This window comes from Amblyomma americanum, chromosome 7, assembly GCF_052857255.1.
Source record: "Amblyomma americanum isolate KBUSLIRL-KWMA chromosome 7, ASM5285725v1, whole genome shotgun sequence".
NCBI lineage: Eukaryota > Metazoa > Arthropoda > Arachnida > Ixodida > Ixodidae > Amblyomma > Amblyomma americanum.
In genome coordinates, this window is record NC_135503.1 from 17,159,458 (window position 1) to 17,177,010 (window position 17,553).

The 17,553-nt window shown below is 52.6% G+C and overlaps 1 protein-coding gene across 4 annotated transcripts in view; it reads left to right on the plus strand.

Moving 5' to 3' along the window:
- The window catches only part of LOC144098577 (solute carrier organic anion transporter family member 74D-like), a 167,410-nt gene that overhangs the window by 59,601 nt on the left and 90,256 nt on the right, over positions 1-17,553 (plus strand). For all 4 annotated transcript variants that reach the window (XM_077631338.1, XM_077631334.1, XM_077631337.1 and 1 more), the window contains exon 2: positions 13,276-13,366. The gene's annotated coding sequence lies outside the window, so the exon portion shown is untranslated. The remainder of the gene's footprint in view (positions 1-13,275; positions 13,367-17,553) is intronic.

Here is a 17,553-nt window from a genome sequence, read left to right on the forward strand (position 1 = left end):
TTGCGTTTCCTAATCGTGCAGGTCGGAAGCCTTGTCATTGCCATATGCACTTTTTCAATGACTTCGCCGTTGCATTAAGGTCGGTAGGTGACAACAAAAACGAGCAGTGCAACACTGGGCCACCATTGGTTTCGGCCTGCGGATTCGGCTCTCATTGTTGATCTATTTGTTGTGTCGTGTCGCTGTTTTTATTGTATTTTTAGTGCTGAGAAAAGATGGTATTGCGGGTAGCCATCTGATGTGATTAGGGGGACTCGAGGGAGCAGAGAGATGCGAATTCTGTCTCACTTATGTAAAGACCCGTCTGTCTTCGCGCGCTCCTCTTCGAACCTCAAGTGTGCATGAAGTTCTTTGTTTCAAGGCGATAGCCTTTAATTTCTCATACTCGCGGTGACCGTCCGTCCGGTACATCGTCACCTAGGTAACGTGACCTTGTGATGTCACGTGACCTCGTGATGTCACGTGATCTAAAGATCACCGAAATATCTATAATTTGGGTAAAAATTGCTCAAAAACGAGGAAACGTGAATGATGACGTCCCATCAGACGAAAGGACGTCGAAGCAGTGTGATCTGCCGCCAAGCAACAACTGCCGACGCGCTGCTCATGCGCAGCGTGACGTCACCGCTCCCTCTGCCACGCTCGCGCCAGCTGCTCTTCTCTGTCGTGAAATGAATTCAACTGCGGCAAATTAAAATCAGTGCAATGAGTCGCAAACTGATTTCGCCTTCCCGCAGTTAAGATATATCTATGTACCTCCAACGATTTTTTCCGTCCAAGATGTCTAGGAGCGTCCCCCCCCCCCCCCCCCCCCCCCCTGTTTCTATTTTTTCGATTTAATTTTGGCGCTGCCAATTTGAGAAAAGTGCACAATCTTTCCTGAACGCTATCATTCCTTTTACACAATTTTCTCGGCGAATTTTCTTTTCACTTCAAATGAGGAAAGGTACGTGCCATCTTCCTCCAGCTCCAGTTGACACCTACACCCTTACAAAAGGTCTGCATTACCTTTGTCATGCAGGCCATCATTTGCCCGAAGTGCCGTCCACAAGTCGTTGACGAATCGCCGACGAGAAATGGGAGAAGAAAAAAAGTCAAACATTACATCGATTCGTAAAGCGCCCGTGGCGGGAGTTCAGAGCCTGGGGAATTGTGCTGGTCAGCGCTGGGACGAGGGTTTAATTCCTGCCTGTGTCAGTTGCATTTCAGTGGGCATGAAATGTAAACACACGCTTGTACCGAGCTTTCCGAGCGCATCAAAGATCTCCAGTTGGTCGGAAGTCAACCCGAGTTCTGCACTGCACAGTGCACGCCTCGCAGCTCGGGTTGTATCATTTGAAGCACAAAACATAAGCAGAGGGTTTGGCATGGTTGAGCGCGGAATATAGTGCAGTAGCACTAGTGACGGTGGGCACTTAAGGTCCTTACGTGCTAAAGACATTTGACCTAAAGGCCTTTAGTCGGAAGACATTGACCCTAAAGGCCTTTACCCTGAATGCATTTACCTTGAAGGCCTTCGCCCAGGTGAAGGCCTGCCAGGTGTACAAACCTTGCCTACAACCGGGGGGGGGGGGGGTGCAGATGGGCCGCCTGCCACAAAGCCGGCTTGGGGGACGTACAGTCTTTGTAAAAAGTTTACAGCCCAAAGGTCTGCTTCTGAGCCCTACTCTAGCGTACTCGGGGACTCTAATCTCACGACGGCGGGAGCAACCTAAGCCCTCAACACTCCCAAGCTTAGGACTGTCAGTTAGGACGTGACTTAGTTTTATCGTTCGATGTGTCTCTTCAGGCCCGCATTGACGGGATTTGAAGGCACAGGCTCCTTTGCCAAGTCATGCAGCCCTAGGAAGCCGAACACCTGAATGGGACAGCGCTTGTACCCATTTTGAGGAAAGCAGTTGGTAGCCGGCCGGCAGCGGGAGTCGAACCCACCACATCCCGAGGCCAAGGCGAGTGCTCTACCACGAGGCCACGGCTGCGGGAGGCCTGAACCCCCTCAATCTTAGGACTGTCAGATGTGCTGAAGAGCCCCGGCTCGGAAGCAAACCTCTTGGGCTGTATATTTTTGACAAAGACTGTACGTTATCGGAACATGCGCCTAGTAGTGCTATCTCACTAAAAAAACTCGATTTTTGTTAGTTTTTGCCAGGGCAGTGCATGCCTTACCTTAAAATGACAAGATGGGCGCGACTACTCAGTGCAATGCAAGCGCTAACGCCCTCGCCTCCGCTCACAATGCGATGGCGCGCGCCCTGCTCGTCACTCTTTATTCGCGCCCGATCGCGTGGCGACGACTTCTTGGGCGCGCACGCGAACGCACGTAGTCCTCCTGCGTGGCTGCTTTCGGCGCCGGGCAACGAACAGGCTGGCATTAGGCAGCGCACCGTCTGAAGTGGCGGCAGCAGCAGCAGGAGGACTCGTCCGACGAGACGCCGCCGCCTCTCGCGCGTGCTCGCTCCCGGCGCTTTCCTCCCGCGCGCTCTCTCACTCGGCCGCGCGAGCAGCGAAAGCGACCGCCTCTCCCAGAGACGCTGCTGCCAGCGACGACCGTGTCAGCCGGCCGGTCGACCATTAGGCCGGCGTCGCCGATGCTCCGCGATGCACGCTGCCAGCTGCCAGAGGTCCACGTCCGCTGGCGGCCAGCGGTAATGGCGGACCCCGCGGGGTGATGGCCCTCGCTCGGAGGGCACGCTTTGCTGAGCGCTTTCTTTGGAAGAGGAGCAGCGTGGGGAAAGGGTTGGCACTCGATGCAACCGTGAAGAGGAGCCTGGCTGTCGCTTTACGCCGCATCCGCGGCCAGCTGCAGGTTCCTTTCACAGAGAGAGCGACGTGCTCTAATGGAAGCTGGAAGGCCTGTCCACAAGTCTTGCGTGGCCGGACGAAGCTGGAATATTGAAGCGACACTCACTCTCTCGCTTGCTCTCGCAATTTCACTCGCTGATGATGCCGGTTGAGCCGAGAGCATTTTGGCACTCGAACTCTGGTACCTTGACGACTCGAGTCGGACTCTGTTGTTCACCGTCCGCTTTAACTGTAATTTCAGCCCAGCGCGTGTGGGGATCAGTGAAATTTGTGTGTGCGATGTCAGGAAAGGAAGGGGAAGGGTGAATGGCTGGGAGGCTCAAGCGCCGTGAAGATAACAGGGCGCTGGAAACTCGCTGAACGCGTACATCTTCTCTAAATGAGTGTTGCGGACCATCGTTGGAGTCTACATAGTGATCTCTTATGCAAGTTATATCGACTGGTTATGTCCTCTTATATCGAACGGTCCCGCTGACGCTCGTGTCGGATCTGAGCGCGTGGTGGCTGTCCCCCACTCTAAAGAAGAATACACCTATATGGGAGTAAAAAGGGAGTATTCTGTCCTCTACTGCACTCCCTTTCTAGTCCTTTATGTTTAGAGTGTGCACTGCACGAGTCCGATTCCTACCACAACGTCATGCCAAATCCTCCTAGGTGGACTTCCCACAGAGCCAAGGAATTGTTCAACGAGGCTGCTTTGTACGACAGCTAGGTGTTCGCTCATGTGCGTAAAACAGTTAGGGGACGTTGCAGGTGCGTTTCCTCGGCCTATTAAGAATTTTTGCATAACGTCACCTTATACTGCTACCGTATACCGCTATGCTGAAACTCCGTAATGTATCCGTGGACGAGCTTAAACGCTTTGTTGCCATGGCTGCACAGAGCTGCCCGCAGCGCTGGTTATGAACAGGCAGCCGCCTGAGCATTTAGCAATGCTTGGCCTGCTTTGTTTGCCTAGTTTCACAGTTTTTGGGGCTTCTTTGGATGAAATAGCGTTCGCTGCCGCGTCGCGAACGCTGAACAGTGCGCATCATTCATTGCGTGCATACAGCTTTAGTCTTACGTACATGGCACGTTAAAATTCCGTTTTGCCTGGCTTTCACATGCAGCTTCCAGCAGCTTCCTAGCTTCGGCATAAAGTGGTGAAGGTGCCTTTGCTGGTATTTCTCCGAAAGAAAGCAGGTTAAAAAGCGAATTGATGTCGCCATTGCGACCACCACTCTGGCCGTGGTTCCCTACATTAGACTATTGAAATTAGAGCTAATTATTCCATTCTACTGTTCATGCGGAAACGGTCTAGGCAGTTGGTGAACCTTTCTGAGTAGAATTTTCTATGTAGTTGATGCTGCTGAGAGCGAATAGCTAAGCCAGTATGACCAGTTTGGCGACGTTACTGTGATCGGAACCGCCGAACCGTGGACTCGCTTTCGAGCCCCGGGGCTTTCGAACCTTGAGCCTTGGCATTGTGGAGCCTCGGCACTGTGGTGCCTTGGCACTGTGGAGCCTCGGCACTGTGGAGCCTCGGCACTGTGGAGCCTTGGCACTGTGGAGCCTTGGCACTGTGGAGCCTTGGCACTGTGGAGCCTTGGCACTGTGGAGCCTTGGCATTGCGAAGCGTTGATACCTTGGCACTGTGGAGCCTTGGCACTGTGGAGCCTTGGCATTGCGAAGCGTTGGTACCTTGGTACTGTGGAGCCTTGGCACTGTGGAGCCTTGGCATTGCGAAGCGTTGGCACTGTGAAGCCTTGGCACTGCGAAGCGTTGGCATTGCGAAGCGTTGGCATTGTGGAGCCTTGGCATTGCGAAGCGTTGGCACCTTGGCACTGTGGAGCCTTGGCATTGTGCATGGCACCTTGGCTATGTGGCACCTTGGCTTTGTCGCACCTTGGCACTTTGGCCCCTTCGAACCTTGGAGTCCGCAAGTGTTCGAGCTTTTCTCGTGTGTCGCCGTGCAGTGCAGCTGTATTCGAAGAAGCAGAGGGTCCCCGCCGGTGGCGCGTCGCGCATCCCGCGCTGACGGCGCCGGCGGCGTCGGGGGCGGGGGGTCTTCGTTCGTGGCCCCGCGCGGCGGGTGAGGTGAAGGCCCCGCGCTGGCATTTCCACGTCTCCATCCTCCGCCAAACCTGTTTGGGGCGTCAGCGCCGTGATAAGGAGCCTTCGTCCCCCACCCGCCATCGACGATGATTCGTCCCCGTCGTCGTTCTCGTCCCGTGACCGCGCGCGCGCACGCACGCACGGCGGTAGCACATTACGCCATTCCTGACTCGATCACGGCAGTGGTTCGTCCCTTGCAACCGCACACGCCTTGCACTTCGGGTCTTCGTGTAGACCGCTCCGCGTCAGTAGCGATCAGAATTTCACCGTCCGGTCTGTCCAAATCTCTCCCTGGTCGTAAGCTTTGCCAGGACCACGGAGTTAATGAGGACAGTTAAATCGGCTGCGAATGCCGCTTTGGCTGTCGATACACAACTAATTTAGGCTACTGGCCGCCTGGACGAGAGCTGCTGTGCGATTGGTTAACGCATGGGCACTGCTTGCGCTGCGATGGTTGCTGCTGCGCAGCTCTCGGCTTGCTCCCGATTTGCGTATTGGCTTAAAAATAGCGAAGGCACCTTTGACGGTGCATACGTGGCAACGGGTCTCAGGCATTGGGAGGCGCTGCGCTCTTCGTTACAGCAATTTGTCCGTCCCGTTTGTTATAGCGCTCCGCAAGGTGGGACACCAAGAAAATGTAGTTGGCTAAAATACGCTGTTGAGTGCACGCAGAACCGCGGACAATGACCCGCTATAGCTGCCGTTTCGGGTACGAAAAAGGCGACGGCGAGGTGTTATGTGGTGATCACTACTTTGGCGAAAAAAACAGATACTGACTTAGCGAGACCACGGTATTCCAAGAAGCGCACGCGCCTTAGCGAGTCGAATCTAGCGGAGAAGATTGGAGGGGGGAGGCGTTAGGGTAACAGGATACTCCGTTCTTCTGTCCAGCTACACCGTGCAGTGCCCCCGCTGCCCACGCAGTGTCGCTGGGTAAATTGAGAAGAGCGAGATCCGGCGCGTAACGGTTGCCGCTTCTTCTCCCGGCGTGTTGCAACTCTCAGCTGCGCTGCTGGCTCGCTCGCTTGCGGTGTCGAATGAACCCCGGCGGCGAGTTCTTTTCCCCGAAATCTCGCCGCCCGCGACAGGATTCCCAAGTCCGTCGCCACGGCAACGGTGAAACGACGCACGCGGTCGACGCTTTCTTGTACCCCCCCGCGCGCGGGCACGACCTTGAAAATCTGCGTGCTTCTGCTGCACTTGACGCGTGTCCTCATTGCTCCCTTTTGTGCACACGTCACGAGCACTGACGCTGACAACGGCTGCGCTTGTCCCGAGCTAACACCCACCCACGCACGTGCAGCGCCCGTGGTGGTGTTTGTCGCTTGGGAAATTGGCAGAAAGCGCTTCGGGGGAAGTGACTGGCTTCATTTGCAAGACGTCGAACGCTAATCAAGTACCGCGATTTTGTTGTCCTTGCGTTGTTTCTGGGTGCTGTGGAGACGCGTGCGCATGCGCTTGTCTGCGCTGTGTTAGGAACCGTGTGCTTTCCCTCCGGGGTATTTAGAGCGGTTCCACGAACAATGGACTTTTCGAACGAAGTGCCTTACCGACTCCCTCGGCTTAGTGAGGCGCGAACTCGACGAAGAACGAGCTGAGAAAGCTTTGTTTTCGTGGAAGGAGTGAGGCAAGTTCGGGTTTCAGTGATTAGAGAGCTCTCGGCTCGGTTTCGTCCGCCTCTCTATACTTGTTGACTCCCCGGATGCAACTAATGGAGCTGCTGTTGTTTTTCTACAGCCCGGTGACGGCGAACTTCCTTTGGCCTCTGCTGCGTTTTAGCGGAGTCAGTTTTTTTTAGGGCTTATAAAAGCGTGTTTCGCGGTCGTCTTTGTGTTTTCACGGCGCCATCTTTAACAAGCACGGGCGGTGCCAGTCGGGTTCTGCTCTAATATAGTCGGATACAGCTAGAGAACTTTTCCCCGTCAAAGGATCCCTTTCCAGCCAATGGCGTCGACCGATTTTCATGAACCTGTTAGCGTGATGATGCAGGGAGTGGCAGATAAAAGGGGATAGCGAAATGAAATGAAATCGATTTTTTTGGGGAAAGGAAATGGCGCATGCAGTATTTGTCTCACATCTCGGCGGGCACCTGAACCGCGCCGTAAAGAGGGTCATGAGAATCGGCCGACGCCATTGGTTGGAAGGGGTTCCTTTGATGGGGAAAAGCCGCTTTGTTCTTGAATTGCATCCGACTATAGTGGTAGCTATAGGTGGCAGTTTCCAAACGGTTTCCATAGGTCACAGTCGTGGTTTGTCGTCACCAAGAGCTCTCTGCATTCACCTCAAGCTAATGAAACTACTTCCTTTGTGTGTTTCGGCTGGTGGGGATTTCGTGGGTCCTTTGAGTGGGTCTGTCGGCGATGTCTTCTGCAGCCGTGTGCTCCATTGGTGCAACCTGAGCTGAAAGGGACTTAGAGGGGAACATTGCTTAGTGAGTTTGGGGACCAGCTGAGTTGACATAGCCATCAGTCCCGCAAAGAGAAACCGCTGCTCCCTCCGAACAACTTTAAATGGACCGTCAGCCAGATTTACCCTTTCCAAAAGTAAGCGCCCGCTGTGCGGTCTAAATGTTGCATTTACTCCCATTTTACACCCTTTATCTTGGCGCGCTCCTTTTTTTTTTTTCACAAATAGAATCACTCCGTCAATGTCCTCTCATTTCCTTTCTTATTGGGAAGTAAATAAAAAAAAGTTTTGTCAGACGCTGGTCGGTACCTTAGGTCTACTGAAAAGCAAAAGCTTTGGACGAGGCGACGTTTGCACATGTTGTTCATGCCCTTCAGAAATACCTTTGCGTTTCTACCAACACTGGGATTCGTACCCAGTACCTATTGCTTACGACTGGGATACTGCGCCGCTCCATCATGGCTTCCGCGGTGAAAGCCTGTTTCGTCGTGGCATGCACCAGCCTTGAGAAATGGGTATATAGGATGGTGGACTGAGTGATGAAGCGAAAAAGACTTCCAGCATGTACCGTTGCACATAATGGATAACCTTTAAACTAAGGATACTTTCTGTCCCGTTCATTCGGAGGCTCCCATTCCAGTATTTCTATTCTCTATAGTGACGCCGAGCTGTAGTTTGAACGCAGGGAACGCGGCATTCGGGAAGGTTCGCTCACAAAAAAAAAAAAAAAAGCTATGATTCGCAGAAAGAGTGTTAGCCTTGAAATTCTTGCTGATCTTGGTACATAACCTGGCGGCGAACGGGTATATTCACAAATGGCGAGTAATATAGCGACGCTTTTAGTTCCGTGCAATTACTTCTTATCATTCATTGCCCTCAGTCGTCGGTCATGGTTTCGTATGCTGCGGAGCGCTAGCCACTCACGGTGTGTAAAAAAATAAAATAAATAAAAGTAGCGTAGAAATAATAGCTGTGCTGTTTCGACTTTAATCAAGACAGATCACTGGCACAGCGTCTCTGTCGCCTTTTTGACAGCGCACGCCACTGGCTATAGCTCTCTGCCCCCCGTGGCCGCTGTCCAGCGGTAAACACAAGTTTGAACAGTAAATGTGCTTGTTTTTATGAACCCGTGCAAGTCTCGAGTTTCTAAGGGCCGTAAAAAGTTGTGGTTTCGCCATGTACTGGTCTAACCAGAGCATTATAGTTAACGGCGTTCTAGGTTGTATTAGCTTAACGGAAAGAGCAGTTGTCACAGGAGCAACGACGCGCTTCCCAAAGCCGAAGGAGACGATTCTCACTTTGCGATGCGCGTATCTGCGTCAGTATTCGGGTTCTGCGAGAAAGCAAAAAAAAAAGAATAATAAAACTGAGTTGCGCGTCATATATTTACCCCTGGCATATGCTTCCTCTGCGGAAGCTTTATGGAAGGCGTTTGTTGGCCGACCCATTCACCGTTCGAACGCAGTGCCAATCGTGGAGACTGTATTCGCCAGCTATTAGAACGTTTCAGCGTATCGTTACCACATAACGCTATAGCGCTACAGTCGGCGGACAGCTCCACGTCATCACGCGCGTGCGCAAGTTCCTTTCAGGGCTCGGTAATGGAAGTAGTGGCATAGTGGCCCCAACATGAAATATCCTACTTACGCTCGTGCTAGCGCTTGACAGTAGCCGGTACGGTAACGTTATGGTAAAACGTCCTATAAAGGGGCGTTCAAACAGTCACCGTGTTGTTGTTTTACCTGGGGTTATGTTTCTTCCGAAAAAGTTGTGGCGCAAAGTGGAAGGTTGAGATTCTTTTTTTTTCTCCCTTGACGAGGATATGCATTGTAAAGAACCCCAGGTGGTCTAAATTAATACGGAGCCCTCCACTGTATACGGCATCCCTTATAGACCACGTGTCGCTTCGGCACGTTAGAAAATACCAAAGGCTGAAATGCTCTAACAAAGAAGAGATAGGCACGGAAACCGCTAAACACAAACATTATGTGAGCGTAGCCAGGTAGCGGCAGAAAGTTAGGTGTGCGTATGAGATTAGGAAGTTTGCAGGCTTAGGGTGGGCGCAGCTGGCAAAGGACAGGGTTAATTGGAGAGGCATGAGAGAGGCCTTTGCCCTGCAGTGGGTGTTGTCAGGCTGATGGTGATGGTGATAATAGCGATGAAGACACGTAGGAATAAGAACGTATACTAATTCTCGATGCTTTCAAATGAACTGTTTTTATTGTGACGCGTTTTGGTGATTACATTTTCTGGTGCATGCACTGCGTCTTCTGTGTTGAGGGCTGCGCACAGGTCTCCAAGCGTCGGTGCCACGCCCGTACCCAGCCGTTGTGAGACGCTGCAGTTAGCCTGGCAACAGAAACGAAGCAATCGCCCGCGGAAATCAAACAGCATTGCGTTGCGCAAGGTAAATTACGTGCGTGTGTACGTGCGTGTATGCGTGCGTGTGGCAGTTACCGGGACACGTGACGCAGGCTGCAGCGTGTCACCTCGCGTACAGCGCCATTTCGGATGTGAGTTATGCGTGTGCAAAAAATCCCCGTTCTCGGCTTATGACAGCGTGAAGCAAGCAAGCAAGCGCGTTGCGCAACCCAGCGCTGCTGTATATCTCGCCGGCTGACTCACGCGCCCCTATAGGCATGCGTATACATACGCAACACGTACTACATACATAAGTATACGCGAACAGGCATGCAGCACGGCCAGTTGCGTATCACAAGTAACCTGCTTGCCTATAGGCGCAGGAAAGTAATACCAAAAGCAAAGGAATGCCCTTAAAGCAGCAGCAGCGGCGGTGGCTCTCTCCCTGCATTCGCGTAGTGCACACATAGGCGCAGAAACAGGTTCTCCCCTCGGAGTTTACTTTTTGGGACGCGGAAACGTGCTCCGGCGCGATTGCCGTCGTTGGCGTCGAGCTCGCGCGCGGTGTACAGGCGCCGCCGCCGCCGAAGGAGGCTAATTTCGATTCCCTGCGGCTTACATTTTGGCCGCCTCTCTCGCGCGAGAAGCGTCCGCCGCGGGGACGAGCCGCAGGAGAGACGGCCTAACTTTTTCCTCTTGTGCGCACGAATCGAAGTCGGTGGCATCGGGCGTGCCGCCGCCGCTTGCCGCCTCTGCGAGGAAAAACGTGGCAGTGCGAGGTAGGAGGGGGACGAGGATGGGATCATGCTGGGAACCAGGTATGTTCGCATACAGCAACGACGACGACTGGTGGGGGGGGGGGGGGGGGGGGGGGACGCCCCTTCGAGAATATTGCGTTGTGTCCTACGTTTTGCTTTTTTCATGCCGTGGCCACACGGCACCCTACGATGTGTCAGCGTAGGGTGTCGTGCGGGTCACATGCGGATGTCATGCGGGTGACATGCGGATGACATGCGAGTGTCATGCGGATGACAAAGAGGTGACACGGGGGGTGGCGTAAAAAGCGAGATAAAGGTTGGGTGCCAGCAAGCTAGGTTGGCGTGGTCGGCCGGAGGAACGTGTCTCAGGTCTTATACTGTCCGGAGAGGGGAAAAAAATGCAGAAAAGACGCTGGGAGATGTAGACGTCAAAACACAGGGGCACACTTTCGAAATCAACTGCTGCGCCGGACCTACCTTGCATGGGCAGCATATGCGAGCACCTTAACCGGCCGGCATGAATCTAAAACGCATTACTACTACTACTACTACTACTACTACTACTACTACTACTACTACTACTACTACTACTAGTACTATATGGTGTTGGCGCCCAGCCGGGATATCAATCCAATCCAGCATCTCATGCAGCCAGAGGAGGCAAGTAACGGTTTGACCCCAGTAGCAGCGGATTATTAAATTTACGCATTTTCCTCACTCCGAAAGCACCTCGGGTTTATTTACTTCCAGGTGTCATCTTTAATATATTTTCTAGTAGCTTCCTCTACTTTCGCCGTCGGCTTCGTGCCGATAGTCGTATGTTACATTAAGTTAAATTGTTCCCAACTGCTTGCCTACATGATCGCTGAGTCGCCTTTCTGCGTCGCTTAACCACGACTGCCAATGCTGGCTTTCGAACAAAGGGCACGATATCTTCCGTCCTACTTGAGCGGCTCGAGGCAGTGCGAAAAATACCGTGTCTTCCTCCTCGCGACCTCCTGTCGTTCGGCCGTCCGTGTCCATGCCCCGCTTGTTACGTAATGTTTCCGGATAATCCGTCGCTCTTTTTCTGGGTCTTGCTTCTTTCCCGTTGCGCGCATGAAAGTCCGCAGATATATATAACACCCGTATCCGGGCATGCCCAAGTTACAGGGTTTAAACCTCTCTCCTATATAGCTTTTTGCGTACTAAGAGTGCGCATTCTTCGAGCACCGGTCCCCGGGTCGAGGAAAGCGTCCGTTCCACTTTTCGTAAGCGACTGTAACAGGAAAGTCGGTGCACTTTCTTCTCTTTCTTTCTTTCTTTCTTTCTTTCTTTCTTTCTTTCTTTCTTTCTTTCTTTCTTTCTTTCTTTCTTTCTTTCTTTCTTCTGCGTTCTTTCTAAGCATATTCGTTTTGTTTTGTTTTTTTTTTCGCGTACGTTTCCTGGCGCGCTTTTCTTCGCGCGCGCCGAACTTTCGTCTGACTCTCGCGTGCTTCGAGACTGCCACTTCGCCTGCGAAAGTAAATGTAGGAGGAGAATAATAATAAAAAAACAACGAAAAAGAGCCCTCGCTGCGGAGAGGCCATCTCTGGGCGATATTCGGGAGCGCGTTTTCAGGCGACCGAGTGCGCGTGCGTGGCTATAGTCGAGTGCGTTTGTGCGTGCGCTTTGCAGAGATGGGCGGGCTATTTCGAGGCCCGAGAGTTTGTTCACCGCATATGCGTGGACGCTTCTAAATCGGGCCCGTCGTCGTCTTGCCGTGGCGCAAACAGACTGGAGAGAGGGAAAGAGAGAGTGGAAGGTAGCGTTCTTTTGTTCCTGGTTAAGCACCCGCCGTTCTGGTGCTTGCTTTTTGTGCGCATCTTCGGCGGGAGCAGCAGACGGTGGCGTGGCAGACGATGGGTCATCGCCTTGCGCTGGTCAGAGCTCTTTAATGACCCACGTTGGTAAACTTCAAGAGGTCACCTGTTTCGAAAAAAAATGTAATAAACGGCACTTGGACTGGTGCAGAACGTTATTGAGATTTGGGAACTCTCGTGCCATCTGCGGTGGCGCTCAGGTCATTTTGAGGTTGAGGTCGAAACCTCATGAGGTTGCCCACCTCTGCTTTCCGCGCTGGTATAGACAATAGAGACCTTTAGCATACCGTGTTACCGTTCCAGTGACAAGAGTACCGGAATCCCGCCCACCGGTAATAAGCACGCACTTATTGGTCCCGACGCGAAAGGCTTGCGCGCAGCTGCCGGTTACCTGCAGGGTGCCATCTAGGCGATCTGCGCATGCGCACTCACGGCGCGCGGACTTCCGGTACTCCGGTCACGGTAACACGGTACGCAGTATGCGAAAGGTGCCTAATGTCCTGAAGGGAACTGAGAGGGACTCCTGTGTTCTCGAGGGAAGCGAACAGCACACACCTTTCCGCGTTGTACACTGGAACTCCGATCGGGCACCGTTCAGCATTCCTCTTGACGTGCGTTCCACGTCGATCTGTTGTTGTTTCAGAGTTAAAAAAAAAAATTCATCGTGGGCTGCTCGCGCGAGGAAAAGCAGTGGTTTCGAAATTAGTAGCAATTCGGGCTTGTTCGCGATTCACGAGAAACTTAAATGAGCGCAGCGTCTCAAAAGGGAGATGCTCAAAAGCGGCATGGATCATTGACGAGAGCCCGCGTTGTGGCGGCTGTCGTATATGCATCGTGCCAGAAAATAGAAGAATGTGGATATAGAGAGAGCTAAGCAGTTTTGCCGAGGTGAGCGCTGTCTGAACGGTAGAACGCTTTAACTGCCCTGCAAAGATAAAATAAAAAAGAGGGAGAGAGGGAAAATTGAGCGAGAAGAGTGTTCACAACTGCATTTGCTTTTCTGGTTCTCACAGGATCAAGTCGACCGTCTTCTGCGCCACACCCACGCTCTGTGTGCCTGCTGCGCTGTTCGACTCCGAGCTCACATCTTACGTCCACAGCTAGGTGAGTCGGACTCCGTGTGGTGCTATGGTGGCGCCAGCAGCGACCACGTCACCAGCGCCGCCTCGCGGCACTCGCCGCGTTAACTGAACGCTCAGTCACGGCCGGCCTCGAGGGAGAGAGCGCGCCTCCTCTAGACTGGCCGTGGTGGCCCTGTGCCTTCCTCCATACCCATTGCGTGCCGCATAGCAGATGCGCACTGACCGCGTTGCCAGAATGGCGTCGCGGGTGAGTCAACGCCTGCTTCTGTGCGTATTTCAAGGCATCGACACCCTTGACGCCACCGCTGCGTAACCGCTGATACATTTAGTTTCAATTCCTCTCAGGTTGGGCTGATCATTGATTTCGAGCAAACATGATTGTGTTGCAGTCCCGACGGCACTGCAACGTCCGGCAGCGCTGTTAAAATTATTGAGATTAATTAAGTGCCTTTACAGTTTGAGAAACAAGTGTGTGGTTGACCCAGATAATGAAATCAGCTGCGTACCTTACATCCACTATGTGAATGGTCCGTTAGAATTGCGAAAAACGCAAACTTACTACACACAGATGATAATGCTCTACATCCTCCAGAATTTAGACTTCGAATGAGTTGAATGCGAATGAGAAGTGGAAATTAATTTAATTTTTGCAGCCTGTTGCCGGGTTATATAGTTTAGATTGCAAAAATGATTATGACGCAAATGCGGCGTGCAGTAGAAGACACGCGTATAACGTGATGTTTACGTGTTGTTTTCGTTTGTTTCCCTTTCCGGCTTATATATTAACAAAGTCGCGCATTCGCCAGCCTTCAGAGCTGCAAGCGTGCAACCCATTCAGTGAACTCAACTTTATTGCAGAGTAGTTTGTCAGGCAAAACCTCTGGAGAACCGTAACGCACTGCAACTGTTCTGGGAGCGGCGAAATACTTTTCGTTGCCAAACCCGCCAAAAGCAGGGGCTGGGGCGAGGAACAACACCCCTCGCGTTCGCCACTGCTTGGAAAAGCGGTCTAAACTCGTACTGGCGCCGTGCCTCTGAGAAGCACGGTCGTCGCCGCCTCGTTGCGTTGCTTGTATACGCAACTCGGTCCAGATGCCGCAAGGGGGTGGCTGGAGGTCGGCTTGCCCAAGTCTGATGTGGAGAAGCGCGGGATGATGGCAGCTTCGAAGAAATTCCGGGGGGCGGCGCCCTTTTTTAATTTGCATGAACCCCGCGGAGGTCGTCGACACGACACTTCTCGTGCGCGCGCTGCAGTAGTAGCGCGAATGTCACGGTGACATTTGAGTCATTTGAAAGCGCCGCAGGCGCTTCGATGAGGTGTAGACTGCGCAGGCCGCTGGCGTCCTGTTAACCCTTATAGCCCCGATGAGGATCGAGGAAACGTTCTTTAAGCGTTTGTGGATATGCGACACCGTGCAAAACGGCCGGCGTTCGGAATCCACGCCGACACTGGAGAGCGTATACGGATGAATTCCCTTGGTTCTAACGGCAGAAGCGGTTGGAAAGATGGTCTGACAATGCACTAAAACTGCATGCGAACAGGCTAGCTTGTGATCGGTTGACCGGTCACGTCGTCTTCAACTTGGCTGACTACGGTTACCTTGGTGCGAAGAGTGCAGTTAAAAAAAAAAAGGAAGTCCACTGGCCGTTCGTTTTGATCCACTGTGCATCATCCCACGCAACCCTGCATTTCCTGGATCGAGAGAGACAGCGAAAGAGTGAGGCATTCGTTGCAGGCAACGCCCGGCGTTATAGACTGCTTGCCTCCTTCGAATGCGACACATCCGAAAGTCGTTGAACTGGAGGGGGGGGGGGGGGGGTCTGTTGGTTCGTCTACGTCTCTGGTGACATAGTGATGCTGTCACGCAGTGGCGTTGTTGCGCCAAGAATTCGCGCGGGCGTTGCGCGGTGCGGGGCCACTTGACGTCGAGTGCAGGCGCCGAGGGCGGCTGGTTTTCTGTCCTCGCAGTGTTTATACGGTGCCGAAGGAGAGTTGCGGCGCAGTCGCAGCCTTTGTCGAGTTTCCCGCAATTAATAACGATCGCGGGGGCGGAACCTGCCACGCGCTTGTCGTTAATTGTTGCGGTGAGACGACGCAAAAAGGGTTGCAGAACGCCGGGGCGGCGTTTCGCTTTTTTGACTCGGCGTGAAGCAGTGTGCGCGTTTGCGTCGGCGGTGATGCTGATGGAGCGGTGGGACGGGGGGGGGGGGGGGGGGGGGGGTCTGTTCTGCTCTGCTCTGCTCGTAAGCGTGCGGTTCAGTCTTCCTGTCGCGGTTTGTAATGCGTTCCTTTGTGATGGACGCGTCAAGCTGTAAAAGTGTCAGCTGTTTGGTGGGCGTCCTTAAATTGATTGCTTGGATTGCTAGGATGGTGCTGGTTTTGAAGTAACGGCACAGCGCTCCGCACTCGTCACGTGTCCAGTGAAGGCCGTACTCGCCCACTGCTGTTGCCTGCGCTTCTCCGGCGGGTTCGAACGCGAGCGCCGGTATGATTTATTGTTCTATTTTATAGCGAGGCGGCAATGCTTAAATAATGGATTAATATACACTTTCCACGACCCTCTACGTAGAAACGCGGGTCGCTTGCTCCGCTTGCTGGCTGTATCCGGGTTTAAGAAAGCGAAAGATTTTGCTTTCTTCGTTGCAAGTGTTTGATTTTGGCGTGATAATGTTATGGGTCATGCGAGAATTCAGGTTCGCACTATAGCACGTGATCATCTTGCGTGTATCGGACAGAAACTCCTTGGACCTTAACTTGCTTGCGTTGCTAAATTCGCGCTTTGTACACATTACTTTAGGTGGAGAATACAGCGGTGGTTCTGCTTTTAATGGGTAACTTCCAAAGTTTACTTCTTTTTATTTTTAAAACAAAGCGGGTCGATTCATAAGTTATAAGTGAACGGAGCGGAACTAATGTTGATAGTTTGTTTTGTGAGTCCTTCTATACTTTCGTAAGAAAAGACAGCGCAGACTGGCACTTTACTTGTAGAGGTTACCCCAGATATTGGATTACCAAACGACTGCATAAAAGGAGCAGTACAAGGGTTGAGACGCAAACATGCCGGCGCGCAGGCACAATGCGTCTATTCCACGCTCGCTGAAAGCTTTTCGCAAATGCTGATTCCTGTGACCCCAACAATGGAAAAACGCAAAAAGAAAAGTCTTAGGGTTTAAATGTAGCCAAACCGAGGAGACATGTGAAAGCATATGTTTAGCCTGGTTGGCTCGTGGTTTTGCTTGACTGTGCGGTCGGCATGTCTGGCGACGACATTAGTTCGATAGTAGTGTTAGTTGTAGAAGACGACGATATGCGGTGCACTGCGCGAGAGTGTGTATATTAGCGGTGCGCAATGCACAGCGCGAGAGAGTGTTGCGGTTTAACACGAGTCCTCTCGAGCAGTGGCCAGCGAAGCTGGTGTGCTCTCGCCGCCGCGGGTTCGAATCCCGGTCGCGCCAATATTTTATTTATTTATGGTTAGGCCAAGGTCACTCTCAAGGTCAAGCTTCACAGAAACTCTGAGCCGTTTAGACCTCGTGAACTATAAAAAAAAAAACCATCGCAGATCTTAATGCACTGACTGTGCTCCCCGCGATGAGCGAGGGAAACGTCCCCTCAGCTCGAAGCATGACCGGCGCCGAGTACGTAACGCGTGACCTTCATAGAAAGTTATAACTTGACGAGAAGCGGCGGCGTGGCCAGTTCGCTTTGAATCCTGCTCAAGCTCTTCATAGCCCATACGTCCAAACACGCTGCTGTTGATCGTGCGGCTCTGATAACCCCCTTACTGCGAGTGCAAGAAGCGGGGGGTGGAGTCCGCGGGCTGTTATGGGACTCATTTCTCATCGTATATAGAGACATGCCCGACAGAGCCGAGAAGAAATGGTCCTTCTTGTTTAGTCGCAGCATATGTGTACCACCGAGAGATGTGTGATAGATAACACGTTCCTCGACAGTGTGTGCAAGCGCTGCCTGCTCGTTGAAAAGAAAGACTAACCGGCTTTTCGGTAAGGAGGGACGCGTTGAAAATCGGGCTTTCAAGCGTGCCTGGAGAGAAATGTCCAGCAGAAGAAATAAAAATGAAGCTGGCTTTCGAAAAGGCGGGAAAAACCATCTCTCTCGGCACACCGCGGGTGCCCCAGACGACGTATCACGCGTGTGCTCGAGTGTCGTCTGTGCGTTCGTGTTACGTGTGGGCCCGACCCTCTTTT